Source organism: Bison bison, unplaced genomic scaffold (assembly GCF_000754665.1).
Source record: "Bison bison bison isolate TAMUID 2011002044 unplaced genomic scaffold, Bison_UMD1.0 scf7180017864347, whole genome shotgun sequence".
Lineage (NCBI taxonomy): Eukaryota > Metazoa > Chordata > Mammalia > Artiodactyla > Bovidae > Bison > Bison bison.
The window spans coordinates 9756778-9772604 of record NW_011494919.1 but is presented as its reverse complement, the minus strand read 5'-3'; positions in this window follow the sequence as shown (position 1 = coordinate 9772604).

Below are 15827 nucleotides of genomic sequence, written 5' to 3'. Positions count from 1 at the left end.
TATACTAGAAAATAACAATTGGAAACAACTGAGAAATGGAGTCAAAATTTAAAAATGTCATTCAAATTATTACCTCACAGCATGAAATACTTAGGGATAAGTTTTAACAAAACGCATATGTGACTTCTGCACTGGTAACTATAAAACAGGACTTAATAACATTTAAGACATTAAAATTATTAAATTAATATTTGGAAAGATTCTAGTTATTCATGCCGTTGGCCAATTTGATTCTGTTAAGATGATAATTCACACCAATTTACTGAATGAATTCAATATAGTTCTAGTTAAAACCCCATCAGACTTTTGTAGAAATATACAAGCTGATTCTAAAATATGTATGCAGTTTCAAAGGACTTGGATTAGCTAAAACAATCTGGGAAATGAATACAGTTGGCAGATGTACACTATGTGACTAAAATTTATAGTGAAACTAGAGTAGTTAGGACACTTACATTATTTGAGAATATACATATAGATCAATAGGATAAATTAGGGTCCACAAATGGACCCCTCTATCAGTGATATTCAGCCCTGTTGTAATTCAGTGGAAAGAATAGCTAATATTTTCAGTTATGTTGATGAAGCAACTTGCTATCTCTATGAAAGAAGGGGAAAAAAAAAGTTGCTACCTACAATATAAGTGAAAATTATATTTCAATGATTTATAGAAACTGAAAAAGCTAAATCTATGATATTTCTAGACTGAATGATAGAAGAAAATATTTGTGGTCCCCAGATAGGCAAAATACATGACCAATTGGAAAAAAAAAAAGGTAAATTGTGCTTCAAATAAACTTAAAAAATTCTGATTTTCATGAATGCCATTAGAAAAGAAAAGGAAAGCACAGATTGGAAGAAAATATTTGCAATACTGATACCTGATAAATGACTTGGATCTGAAGTATATAAGAAACTCTTATAACTCTATAATAAGAAGACAAACTGCCAAATTAAAACTGTGCAAAGAATTTGTGCACCAAAGAACATATGCTAATGGCAAGTAGGCACTGGGATACTGCCTACCATAATTAGTCATTAGGGAAATGCAAATTAAAATCACAGATACCATTATCCAGCGCAAGAATAGCTGAAATTTAAACAGGCAGAAAACCAAGTGTTGGTAAGCATATAAATTAACTCAAACTCCTACATTGCTGATGGAAATCTGAAACAGTATGACCACTTTGCAAAATATTCTGGCAGTTCCTTATACAGTTAAAACATGTACTTACCATGAGCCTGGGGCTTCCCTGATAGCTCAGTTGGTGAAGAATCCGCCTGCAATGCGGGGGACCTGGGTTCAATCCCTGGGTTGGAAAGATACCCTGGAGAAGGGAAAGGCTACCCACTCCAGTATTCAGGCCTGGAGAATTCCATGGACTATATAGTCCATGGGGTCAAAAAGAGTCAGACACAACTGAATGACTTTCACTTACAATGAGCCAAGATCACTGGAGACTTAAATATTTACCTAAGATAAATATATATTCTTATAAATATCTGTACCGACACTTTATTTTGCTATTTATCTTGTAATAGCTGAAAATTACAGGCAACAAAAAAGTCTATAAACAGTGAAAGATCAGTGAAAGATAAGTGAAAGATCAACTTTTGATCTATCCATACTTCATGGCCAATAGGGAAAAAATGGAAACAGTGACAGTCTTTATTTTCTTGGGCTCCAAAATTTTTGTGAATGTTGACTGCAGCCATGAAATTAAAAGACACTTGCTCCTTGAAAAAAAAAGCCATGACAAACCTAGACAGTGTTTTAAAAAAGCAGAGACATCACTTTGCCAACAAAGGTCTGTATAGTCAATGTTATAGTTTCTCCAATAGTCATGTGCAGATGTGAGAGCGGACCATAAAGAAGGGTGAGCACCAAAGAATAGATGCTTTTGCATTGTGGTGCTGGAGAATACTCTTGAGAGTCCCTTGGACTGCACAGAGATCAAACAAATCAATCCTAAAGAAAATCAACCCTCAATATTCTTTAGAAGGATTGCTACTGTAGCTGAAACTCCAATACTTTGGCCACCTGATGCAATGAGCCGCTCTTTGGAAAAGACCCTGATGCTGGCAAGGATTGAAGGCAAGAGGAGAAGGGGGCGACAGAGGATGAGATGGGTGGATAGCATCACCAAACTCAATGGACATGAGTTTGAGCAAACTGTGAGATGGTGAAGGACAGTGAAGCCTGGCATGCTGCAGTCCATGGGGTCGCAAAGAGTCAGACATGACTGAGCTACTAAACAGCAGCATATAATAATACCAATACAAAGAATGATCTAATGACAGATGAAATAACAAGAATAATTCTCAAAACCATTTTGGTAAGTGACAAAAGCCAAATACAAAAGGATATTTACTCTTATCTTTTCATTATATAGAACATTTAAAGAGGTAACTCTCATATATAGGGACACAAAGCTAATTTTCCCAGGAATGGAGAGAGAACCACCAACAGTAATAGATGTTTACATCCTGTATCTTGATTGTGGTGATAGTTACTTGGGTGTATGCGTGCTCAGTTGCTTCAGTTTTGTCAGACTCTTTGTGTCCCCATGGACCATAATCCACCAGACTAGGCTTCTCTGTCCATGAGATTTTCCAGGCAAGAATATTGGAGTGGGTTGCCATGCCTTCCTCCAGGGGATGTTCCCGACCCAGGAATCAAACCCATGTCTCCTGCATTTTCTGTATTGAAGGCATTTTTTTTTTTAACTACTGAGTTTATATTTGTGTTTAAATTCATTGGTGTGTACTACTAAAATTAATGTGTTTAATTGTGTTGCAATTCACAGCAATATTTATTCCAGTAAATGTGCGTGCATGCTCAGTCTTGTCCAACTCTTTGTGACCCCATGGACTGTAGCCTCTCAGGCTCCTCTGTCCATGGAATTTCTCAAGCAAGAATACTGGAGTGGGTTGCCATTTCCTACACCAGGGGATCTTCCCAACCAAGAGATCGAACCTGCATCTCTGGTATCTCCTGCACTGGGGGGCAGTTCTTTAACATTAGGGCTACCTGAAAAGGAAATCTCAAGATGTATTTGTCTACCTTATTTCTGAGATCTACTGGCAGTGGTTTCTCTGAATAATAACCTGGGTCTTTTTACATCATATAAATGATAGACTTCTCCATTTTGAAAGTTTCCCTTTTAAGGTTGCAGCCAGAACAGGCAAAATGCACTATGTGCTACCTTACTTTTCTTACTTATTTCTCTTTTTAATTTAATTTAAATTTTATCTTTGAGTAATTGATTCACAGTGTTGTTATTTTGTGTTAGTTTCAGCTGTATATAGCAAAGTGATTGTTATACATGTACATATATTATTTTTCAGATTCTTTTCCTATATTAGTTGTTACAGAGTATTAAGTAGAATTCCCTGTGATATATACAGTAGGTCCTTGTTTATTTTCTATTTTATTTTTGTGGTATGTATATGTAAATCCCATACTCCTGGTTTACCCCCCGCCACCTTTGCCTTCTAGTAACTATGAGTTTGTTTTCAAACTCTCCATCTGTTTTGTAAATAAGTTCATTAGTATCTATTTTTTTTCTTTTTCAGCTTTCCCATATAAGTGATATCCTTATTTTTCTTGATTTCAGCATCCTTATTCTCTGCAGGAACTAGAATACAAAAAAACTAAAAAGCAAAATAAAACATGTAAGAGATAAAGAAAACCCATAGCAGCATGGCCTAGTATAACACATTTTTTTAAGGGATTTTAAATTGATAAAGAATGTAATTTTGTTCTCAAGTTACTCTCTGAGCCAGTTTTTCTCCTTGCCACTAGATGGAGTGCCATAGTCTTCTCCGCTTTGTACTTAAGAAGTAGGACTTCCAGGCATTAAAGCTCCAATCACATGCTCATTTAAGCAGTTACAAAACCACTCCAGTGTTCATCATCATAACCAATCAAAAGCTTTTTTCTTCAAGGCTAAAACTGATGCATACTCTGAAGATTGGGGTAAGAAACTTGGATAGAGGATTTCACTCTGGTTTCTCTTGTTGTCGTTTAGTCTTTTAAGACCTGTCCAACTCTGCTGCCCCATGGACAGCAGCCCGCCAGGCTCCTCTGTCCATGGGATTTCCCAGGCAGGAATACTGGAATAGGTTGCCATTTCCTTCTGTAGGGTGTCATCCCAATTCAAGAATCAAACTTCTATTTCTGGGGTCTCCTGCTTGGTAGGTGGATTCTTTACCACTAGTGCTAACTGGTCTTTTTACTATTTAGCTCACTGAGTTTTCTAACTTTATGTATTCCTCTCCTCGCTTCATGAGTCTGCTTTTTTTTCTCTACAGATAGAGAATAAAAGGAGAACAGAGATTTAAGTGTGGAAAATGTCTTTGTGCAAGGATATATGGGATGAATCTTTCTGAATTGAATCTCAGTTATTCTTAATCATGTACAACACTTGTGTGACTTTCTCAAATGTTTCTCATTAAGATCTCCCAACTCTAGTTTATTAGGGGCACACACCCACCCACCAACCCCCGCAACGCAAACACACACACACACTGGACTGTTATTCCAATATAAAAAAGGAGATCCCACCATTTGTGACAACATGAATGGACTCTGAGGGCATTATACTCAGAGTGAAATTGGTCAGACAAAGACAAATACTGTATGGTCTCATTTATATGGGGAATCTAAAAAAAAAGAACTCAGAAACAGAGAACAGATTGGTGGGTGCCAGAGGTGTGAGGATACTAGAAACAGGTAATGGTGATCAAGAGGTACAGATTTCCAGTTAAAAGATAAATTCTGAGAGTGTAACGTTCAACATGGTGACTATAGTTAACAATACTGTTTTGTATATTTAAAGTTCTTCAGAGAGCAGATCTTAACAGTTTTCATCACAAGAAAAAAAAGTGTAATTACGTGAGGCAATCAGTGTTAACTGGACTTACTGTGGTGATCATTACAGAATATATACATATATTAAATCATTGTATCCTATACCTTGAAATAAGCCAATTATATCTCAAAAAAACTGGGGAGGGGGTGAGTCTCTCAGAAATTAAAAAAAAAGATGCCATAAAAAATGGTCTTGTTCCATTTACTCTGCTTTCACACTTCTACTCCTTCAATAATGATTGTGGAACTGGCTTTCCACCCTTCTTTGTCAGTCAGTCAATTGGTCACCTAGCAATTGGAACTAAGGGTGTATGTGTGTGTGTATGTGTCTTGTCCTTTGCAACTTTAATAGAATAAGAAGCTCACTTTTTGTAGAAGGAGCCTCATGAAGAGTCTATGCTACCATCCTGAATAAAAACCAGCTATTATTAGGACTAGCAATAGATCACCTGCTGTTACCATTTTTAAATGGTAACTGTTCTGAATAGCTAAACTGTTTAATTTGGGTTGTATTAGGCAAAGAAAGGATTTCTTTTCCTGGAACGTATAGCAGCAGTATAATAAAAGTGATGCAAAAATCGATATCAAATCAAAAGAATCATAATATGCTTATTATGGCTACTTTTATTTTAAATAATTCAAAATATTTTAATCACTCTAAACTAACATTTCTTTGAATAATAGAGTTTACCAACCCCTGTCTAGTATATCTAATGCCATCAAGTATCCTTTGTGGGATAGTTTACAGATGAATAATGGTAATTCACAGATGAGTAAATGATCTCAAATATGTTAAGCAGTTTGTAGCAGTTTGTAGTTTGTCCCAAGGAGAAGGCAATGGCACCCCACTCCAGTACTCTTGCCTGGAAAATCCTGTGGATGGAGGAGCCTGGTAGGCTGCAGTCCATGGAGTCGCTAAGAGTTGGACTCGACTGAGCGACTTCACTTTCACTTTTGAAGAAGGAAATGGCAACCCACTCCAGTATTCTTGCCTGGAGAATCCCAGGGACCGAGGAGCCTGGTGGGAGGCCGACTATGGGGTCGCACAGAGTCGGACACGACTGAAGCAACTGAGCAGCAGCAGCAGTTTGTCCCAAACGACAAAGCTAGTAAGTGGTGGGCCTGGATATCAACTCTGATGACTCTCAGTCCAGTATCCTATTCACCGGATTGCAGATGACAATGTTTTATTAGCAGAGTTTCTTTTTAAAAATATAAATGGATTTGGTTGCATGGGGTCTTAGTTGCGGCATGTGGGATTTTCGTTTCCGACCAAGAATCGAACCTCTCCAATTGAAGGCAGATTCCTAGCAATCATGTTCTTTAAATGTGAACATTTGAAGTAGAAAAAGAGAAAACTTGCATATAACAAATACATATTTTAAGAGTCCATCAAAATTTTCAGATACTTAGAAGATAGAACTGAAACTTACAGTATGAAATTTTAATAGACATTTTATGGCCTGTGAGTAATTGGCAACTTAGCTATTTAGTAAGAAAGAAAAAAGATATTTGATCACTTAAGGGGTTATGGATTTTATTAAAATATGTATGTATGTAGATCTGTGAAAGACTATTGAGATTTGAGTTTAAAACTTGTAGTTAACATTGCTAATGTGTTTTTTTGCTAATATTTTGAGATAGTATCCTCTCAAATTGAAAATGGTACATACTTAAGTTTTAATTTAAAAGTTCTTTTACTTTATAATTTCTTAAAACCTAAATTTAAATGAGTTTTTTACTTCTCCATTTAGCAGTTTCATAAAATAAATATTATATGAATTTCTCCATATCGATGTAATACTGAGTAATAAGTGATTTTGCATTAATGATGGAAGCAGTGTAGTAGTTCTAATATGGAAATAGAAAAAATTTGTCAGCCATTTTAAAATGACATGAATGACGGTAATTGAATAACAACAACTTTGTTATATTTTTTGACTTAAAGCCAGAAGGAAAAACATAAATACAGTATACTAACGCATATATATGGAATTTAGAATGATGGTAACAATAACCCGGTGTATGAGACAGCAAAAGAGACACTGATGTATAGAACATTCTTATGGACTCTGTGGGAGAGGGAGAGGGTGGGAAGATTTGGGAGAATGACATTGAAACATGTAAAATATCATGTAAGAAACGAGTTGCCAGTCCAGGTTCGATACAGGATACTGGATGATTGGGGCTAGTGCACTGGGACGACCCAGAGGGATGGTATGGGGAGGGAGGAGGGAGGAGGGTTCAGGATGGGGAACACATGTATACCTGTGGCAGATTCATTTTGATATTTGGCAAAACTAATACAATTATGTAAAGTTTAAAAATAAAATAAAATTTGAAAAATAATAATAATAATAATTATTCACGTTGCTGCTGCTAAGTCACTTTAGTTGTGTCCGACTCTGCAACCCCATAGACGGCAGCCCACCAGGCTCCTCTGTCCCTGGGATTCTTCAGCCAAGAATATTGGAGTGGGTTGCCACTTCCTTCTCCAATGCATGCATGCATGCTAAGTCGCTTCAGTCATGTCTGACTCTGTGCAACCCCATAGACAGCAGCTTACCAGGCTCTTCTGTCCACAGGACTCTCTAGGCAAGAAGACTGGAGTGGGTTGCCATTTCCTTCTCCAATTATTCATGTTAACAGAAGCTAAATTGCATAGAAGATATTGTATTTTGACAGTTGTATTTGTTTGCTGCTGATCCCGTAATGAAATACCACAGACTGGATGACTTAAACAACAGAAATTTATTTTCTCACAGTTCTAGAAGCTTAAAATCTAAGATTAAATTGTTGGCAGATTTAGTTTCTCCTGAGGCCTCTTTTCTTGGTTTGCAGATGGCAGTCTTCTTGCTATGTTCATACGCAGTCTTTTCTCTGTGAGTACGTGCCCCTGTTGTCTCTTCCACTTATGAGAACACTGGTCCTATTAGGGCCCCATTCTAAAGATTTTGTTTAACCTAATCGCCTCTTTGGGGCTTCCCTGATAGCTCAGTTGGTAAAGAATCCTCCTGCAATGCAGGAGACCCCAGTTTGAATCCTGGGTCAGGAAGATCCTGTGGAGAAGGGTTAGGCTACCTACTCCAGTATTTTTGGGCTTCCCTTATGGCTCAGCTGGTAAAGAATCTACCTGCAATGCAGGAGACCTGGGTTCAGTCCCTGGGTTGGGGAGATCCCCTGAAGAAGGGAAAGGCTGCCCACTTCCCACTTCAGTATTCACACCTAGAGAATTCCATGGACTATACAGTCCATGGTGTTGCAAAGACTTGGACATGATTGAGTGACTATCACTTTAATTGCCTCTAAAGGCCTTATCTCCAAGTACTCCAAGTACTTTTCTCCAAGTACATTTGAGGTACTAGGCATTAGGACTTCAATGTATGAATTTAGGGGGAGGGGGCACAGTTCAGTCCATAACTGTAAATTTTCTATCTCAAATTAATAGGTTGTTTTATTTTTTGCTATAACCCCAACATGAATCTTTTTTTTTTTTTTACATTTTTAAAATTTTTGCCATTCTCCCAAAAATGTTCTTTGTCAAATCAATTTATTTACTTTTCTAAAAAAAATAATTCAGCTATTTATTAAACATGGATTTGGTGCCTAACTCAATGTTATGATTATGACAATATAAATTACAGATCATCTCCATTAGAAGAAATTCCCAATTGATGACAAAAAATATACATGTTTTTAAAAATTATTTCAGGCAATATATGTTGTATAAAAAATTGGTGATATTGTTTTACTGTCTATAAAATTCAGATGAAGATGAAGATGGACAGAGTCAAGGGCCATCCTGAAAAATAAATCATGGCAGATATGATCATTAAGCTATATTTCAAATCTAAATAAGCTGTTTGGCTTGATGAAGCATGGAATTTGATGATAAAGTCAGCTTTTCACCTTCTGCTGTCTAAGCTGCTAGAAAGTTCATGTAAGAATATTTGGTGTTTATACTACTGAAAAACTGTTAAATTCAATTTTGAGGAAATTAATAGGAAGCAAAAGGTTACAGAAGGTTTTATTACTTATATCTAGTTATTTGAAATTCATTGAGGTTCAAATTTAAGACTTGCCATACTGGAAAGAAAAACTAAGATGATCATTTCTATACTAATTCTTGGTAATAGCATTAGGATTATCTGAGATTAATATTGAAATTTGTAGGAGAGAGGACCAGAATAGAGTATCATTTTATGTAGACATATGTGGTTGTATTTTTTCTTCTTTTATAAAGTGTTTACTATACATTCAGTATTACTCCAAGAGGTTTAAATTTATATATTCAAAAATTTGTGGGCCTCCCTGACACTCCAGTGGTTAAGACTCTGTGTTTTCAATGCAGTGGGTACAGGTTCAATCCCTGGCTGGGAAGCTAAGATTCCACATGCCCAGAAGTGTGGCAAAACAATAAAATAAATTAAAAAAAAATGTGCAAATAAATTTTGTCTTATAATGGTAATAGAATATTTTCATATGCAGGTGAGGTCTGTAGTACTGGTGGTTGTATACATATTTAAGATGAAAAAATTTAAACTGATCATTTTTCCTTCAGAATATTGAAAACGTGGATGCAGTCTTAAAGAATAATCATGTTGTTAATCTAAAAATATTTGCTTGGGGCTGGTGCACTGGGACGACCCAGATGGATGGTATGGGGAGGGAGGAGGGAGGAGGGTTCAGGATGGGGAACACATGTATACCTGTGGCAGATTCATTTTGATATATGGCAAAACCAATACAATACTGTAAAGTTAAAAAATAAAATAAAATTTAAAAAAATGTTTTCATATAAGCAGATAATTGTACAGTGCCTGTAGTGTCACTGCACACTTAAATGTATGTAATAAATATCTGCTGAGTAAAGGGATCATGAAAGAAAAATTAATTCAACATATTTTATCGTGTTCACAGTGAATTCACTTTCATCAGTACAGATCCTTAAAGGCACTTTTTAAACACTTATCATCACAGTGTTAATCAGTGATAACTTTTATAATAAAAAATAGTATTTTGCCAAGACATTTGTCAGGTTTTGTCAGTCTTGGCAGAGTAGCATATGAAAAATAGATCTCACTACTATATTATTTAATCCAGAGGGAAGATGTGATATAAACTATTACAAAATTGACTTCTAGTTACGTCTAAAACACGTTCAGACTTAATGAAATTTTAATATCTGTTCTCTTTGGTAACGCAAAATCCCGACACCCCTACCCCTTTCTGCTGGGGGTTATGTTTGGGGAGAGGCAGTGTAATAACTGAAAGACATGGGCTTTTTTTTTTTTTTTTTGAAAAACACCTTTTAATCTTTGAAAACCTGTATGTGAGTATAGTTCCATCACATATGCTTTGAGTGTTTCTGACGGTTAACCTTAATCTTGTGGCAGTTCTTCTGGAGACTTTATTGGATCTCTTTCTATATTCTAAAAGTATTTCTATGTGACAGTGGAAAGTTCAAAAAGAGCCAACGAAAACAGAAGTAGCAAACTGTTTTTTTTTTCCCCCCAGCATTTATAGTATACTATAAGTTATCTTAAATACCAATATTTAATATGTCCAATGTTGATATTAGTATGCTATAAAAAGACATTTTACTAAGTACATCAGAAGAGGTAGTCATTATTCATAATTTATTTTATAGTATTAAAATGTTTAATGAAATACATTTTTGTAATTTTTGACTTTATTATCATAGATATGTACTGAAGTACATCATAAAAACCCAGTAAAAAGTAAATTATATAGAAAAACAAGATCCAGGATTCTTCAATTTAATGTATCTTCAAATAAGTTGATAACATGAATGATTTTCTACTAAAAGTAATAAATAAAATCTAAAAACTTTAAAAAAAACATGATATTATTTACACAATGAAAAGTTAAATCAGTAGTAGTTTGAAGAAGGCAATATAAATAAGTTGTGTTACAGCAGTAAGGAAATAGAAAACAAACACAGCAAAAACCTCTAGAAAATGCTGATCTTAAATAAATATTGATACCATCAGACACAAGGCACCATGCCATAGCAAAAATAATAATAATAAAAATTCCAGGTGACTATTAATAGGTAATGACTCATATCCAGAATTTTGAAAATTTAATGTCATAACTGTGTTAAGTGGAATGATAAAATACATTTTAATTCATTCTGTGAAACTTAGTGATTTTTGAGATTTGTGTTTATCAGTGTACTCTCAAAGAATTTAGATAATAGTATGCCTTTTAAAAATAGCCTTATTATCTTTTTAAAAGCTATGGAGATTATATTTTAAATTATATTGTGCTAAACAAGTCAAGGATTTTTCTACTTTTTATAACTAAATTGATCTTGGTATAGCAGAATATTCCCAAAGTATATTTGAACTTAATATCTTAATAGGCTTGCATGTAAAAATTGTGTTTATTGGCACTGAGTTCAGTTCAGTTCAGTTGCTCATTTGTGTCTGACTCTTTGCGACCCCATGAATCGCAGCATGCCGGGCCTCCCTGTCCATCACCATCTCCTGGAGTTCACTCAAACTCACATCCATCGAGTCAGTGATGCCATCCAGCCACCTCATCCTCTGGCATCCCCTTCTCCTCCTGCCCCCAATCCCTCCCAGCATCAGAGTTTTTTCCAATGAGTCAACTCTTCGCATGAGGTGGCCAAAGTACTGGAGTTTCAGCTTCAGCAGCATTCCTTCCAAAGAACACCCAGGGCTGATCTCCTTTAGAATGGACTGGTTGGATCTCCTTGCAGTCCAAGGGACTCTCAAGAGTCTTCTCCAACACCACTATGCATATTTTAGAGTCACAGTACACCACTGAGTTGGTGTTAAACTTCTTTACCACTGCCCTACCTGGAAAGCCCAGAATGCTGCTGCTTCTGCTGCTGAGTCACTTCAGTCGTGTCCAACTCTGTGTGACCACATACCTTAGCAAATACTAATATCAGTGAGTGAATTTATGTATAATAATTTAATAAATGTTCTTTTAAGTAGTATTGATATTTTGTAATACTCAAAACAATATCTATTAGGATTTTATTAGCTTTTTTTTAACAAAGGGGGAAAATGAGACCTAGACATCATACAACTTGCCTCCATTGTTGTGTAACCAAGTTTAAGACCCAGATTTTTATTCTCTGAGTTCTATCCTGATTGCTACATTGCACTGACTTGTGGAAGTATGTGGTAATCAGTATTGCCATTTTAGAAAACTATAGATCAAAAGGAAAAAAATGTCATTCTAAAGCCTTCTTGCTGGAGTTAAGATTGTTCTTAATGAGTAGAGGAAGGAAAGCATAGGCTCAGTAAACTGAAGTGTAGATTTTAAGTGTAGAGCATTTCTCCATGGAAGACTTGTCTATCACACACACACACACACAAAATAATTTTATTTTCTAGGCCAACTAGAGGTCTAGGAAAGAAAACCTTGGAATCATATTTGAGGTAAACAGTGAGAAATGGTTCTAATCTATAAAATTTTAAGTGACCTTTCACTATCCCTCTATGAGTCATATGATCCCACATAAGCCCTGATGGCAAAGTTGAGGGAAACTGAATAACTGCAGCTTGACACCAAGTTAAAGCAAAAGAAGAATTTAAAAATCTTTAATTGGCTGGTTATTTCAAAAAATTGGTTACATTAAACTAAGAAAAGTTCTGCTTTAAACTCAGAAACCTTATCTTCATTATATATCAAATGTGGGGGACTCTTCTGTGACTGTGTTGGAAAAAAATATATACCTTAATGTTGGTGGAAATGGGGCTGTGATCAGAAAACATTGTTTCTGAGATAGATTTTTGTCAAGAATGACAAGTGAATCAGATTTTGCTTGAAGTGATCAATGAAGTCCTAGTGGTACAGTAAATAGTAAATACTAGTACAGTATGTTTATTCTATATTGTATTTATTGTTAGATTTATCCTGGAATCATTATACATCTGTCCATATATATATATACATATATATTCACATATGTATCAGGTCTACAATATTTATCTGTTTCAATAAATATATTTGAATCCATATATATTTTATATATTCTATATGTAATATGCATTCAGATATATATTTTTCCTACAAATCTTGCAGTCAAATATGAAAAGTAATTATTAAAATGTCTATATAAGACAGCCTTCAGAATGGGAGAAAATAATAGCAAAGGAAGCAACTGACAAACAACTAATCTCAAAAATATACAAGCAACTCCTGCAGCTGAATTCCAGAAAAATAAACAACCCAATCAAAAAATGGGCCAAAGAACTAAATAGACATTTCTCCAAAGACATACAGATGGCTAACAAACACATGAAAAGATGTTCAACATCACTCATTATCAGAGAAATGCAAATCAAAACCACAATGAGGTACCATTTCATGCCAGTCAGAATGGCTGCAATCCAAAAGTCTTTACAAGCAATAAATGCTGGAGAGGGTGTGGAGAAAAGGGTACCCTCTTACACTGTTGGTGGGAATGCAAACTAGTACAGCCACTATGGAGAACAGTGTGGATTCCTTAAAAAACTGGAAACAGAACTGCCTTATGATCCAGCAATCCCACTGCTGGGCATACACACTGAGGAAACCAGAATTGAAAGAGATGTGTGTACCCCGATGTTCATCACAGCACTGTTTATAATAGCCAGGACATGGAAGCAACCTAGATGTCCATCAGCAGATGAATGGATAAGAAAGCAGTGGTACATATACACAATGGAGTACTACTCAGCCATTAAAAAGAATACATTTGAATCAGTTCTAATGAGGTGGTTGAAACTGGAGCCGATTATACAGAGTGAAGTAAGCCAGAAGGAAAAACACCAATTTAGTATAGTCACATGTATATATGGAATTTAGAAAGACGGTAATTATAACCCTGTATGCGAGACAGCAAAAGAGACACAGATGTATAGAACAGTCTTTTGGACTCTGTGGGAGAGGGAGAGGGTAGGATGATTTGGGAGAATGGCATTGAAACATGTATAATATCATATAAGAAATTAATCGCCAGTCCAGGTTTGATGCAGGATACAGGATGCTTGGGGCTGGTGCACTGGGATGACCCAGAGGGATGGTATGGGGAAGGAGGTGGGAGGGGGGTTCAGGATTGGGAACACATGTACACCCGTGGCCTATTCATGCTGATGTATGGCAAAACCAATACAATATTGTAAAGTAATTAGCTTCCAATTAAAATAAATAAATTTTAAAAAATGTCTATGTGAAAATGAAAGTGTTATGAAAACCATCAAAACATCTAAACATGGTCATATTACAGCATAATAAATTCATCTTTCACATATACATTACTTGTTTTAAATTAATATTTATTTTCTTATTTTCCTGGAAATTTATTTTCAAGTTAAGTTGAATTTTTCTCCTCTGTATTATTCCTCAGCAGTATAGCAAATAGCTTGCCTTGGATTTAAGAAAAAAATAATATGGACAGTATTCTGATTTGTGGATGAATTAGTTTGAGACAAAAATATTATTCTAGCATTTACTAATTTATGTGGTGAAGATTCTGCTAACACATCAGTGTTTGTGTCTCTTAAGATGAGAAATTAGGAGAATATTCATACAAAACAGTTTAAGGTATATAAAAAAATCTACATAGTAAATTTGATACTGAAGTTACTTGATTGATAAAATGAAAAATAGCAAGGAAAATTATTATTTAGATTTGAACCTACTAGAGAACCTGATTTCAAGGAGAGTGTTTACCAAGTCTTATTTGTCTGTTTTTTTTTTGCTTTATGTTTGAATTTTAAGGATTTAACAAAGTTTTCCTAAACTGTGTAGGAGAAAGAGGGAGAGAGAAAGAGAGTGTTTATTGTAATAGCTAAATTACTAAAATAAGACAAGGGTCAGTGTTATTTAGATTACTACTAATTTTGTGGTGAAGCTTCTACTGACACATCAGTGTTTCTTTCTCTTAAGGTGAGAAATTGGGCTTCCTTGATGGCTCAGTCAGTAAAGAATCTGCCTGCTAGGCAGGAGACCTGGGTTTGATCCCTGGATGGAAAAGTTCGCCTGTAGAAGGAAATGGCAACCCACTCCAGTATTCTTGCCTGGAAAATACCATGGACAGAGGAGTCTGGCAGGCTACAATCCATGGGATCACAAAGAGTCAGGCACAACTATGCAACTAAGCCACCACATTAATTTTGTTAGCTAAGCAAATTCCAAAATACACAGCACTGAGTAAAATTACACCATATTCGATTATGGAATATGAGAAATTTTTTTGATCAAACAATATGAGAATTTCTATTGAATAATAAAAATCTTTTCAAAAATAATATATATTTGATGAACCATTTAATTTTTTATGATTTCCTCAATTTCTTATTTCTTTAATAGATTTACCTTTATTATTATTATTCCATGTTTTTGAAAAGCATATCCTATTAATATTTTGCAATTGGATCTTTTGTAGTTAAAGACTGAGATCATAGTTTTCAAACTTACTTCTTAAAATATGACTTTCAAGTTAAAAATTTCTCTCCAACTGTTTCCTATATGTTTTATTAAAGTAGTTTAGTTCTAGGAACTTCACTGGTGACTCAGTGGTAAAGAATCTGCCTGCCAATGCAGGAGACTCAGAAGACATGGGTTCAATCTCTGGGTCGGGAAGATGTCCTGGAGAAGGGAATGGCAACCCATTCTAGTATTTTTGCCTGTAGAATCCTGGGGACAGAGGATTATAGCAAGGCTACAGTCCATAGGGTCACAAAAAGTGTCATATATGACTTAGTAATTAAACAGCAAAAACAATTTAGTTATAATTATCTATAATCTCTTCTAAGCATTTTTTTTCTTTTGTGTGTGGATTTAAAACTGTTTTAAACTGTTTTTTGGAGCAGGCAATGGCACCCCACTCCAGTACTCTTGCCTGGAAAATCCCATGGACGGAAGGCCTGGTGGGCTGTAGTCCATGGGGTCGCTAAGAGTTGGACAC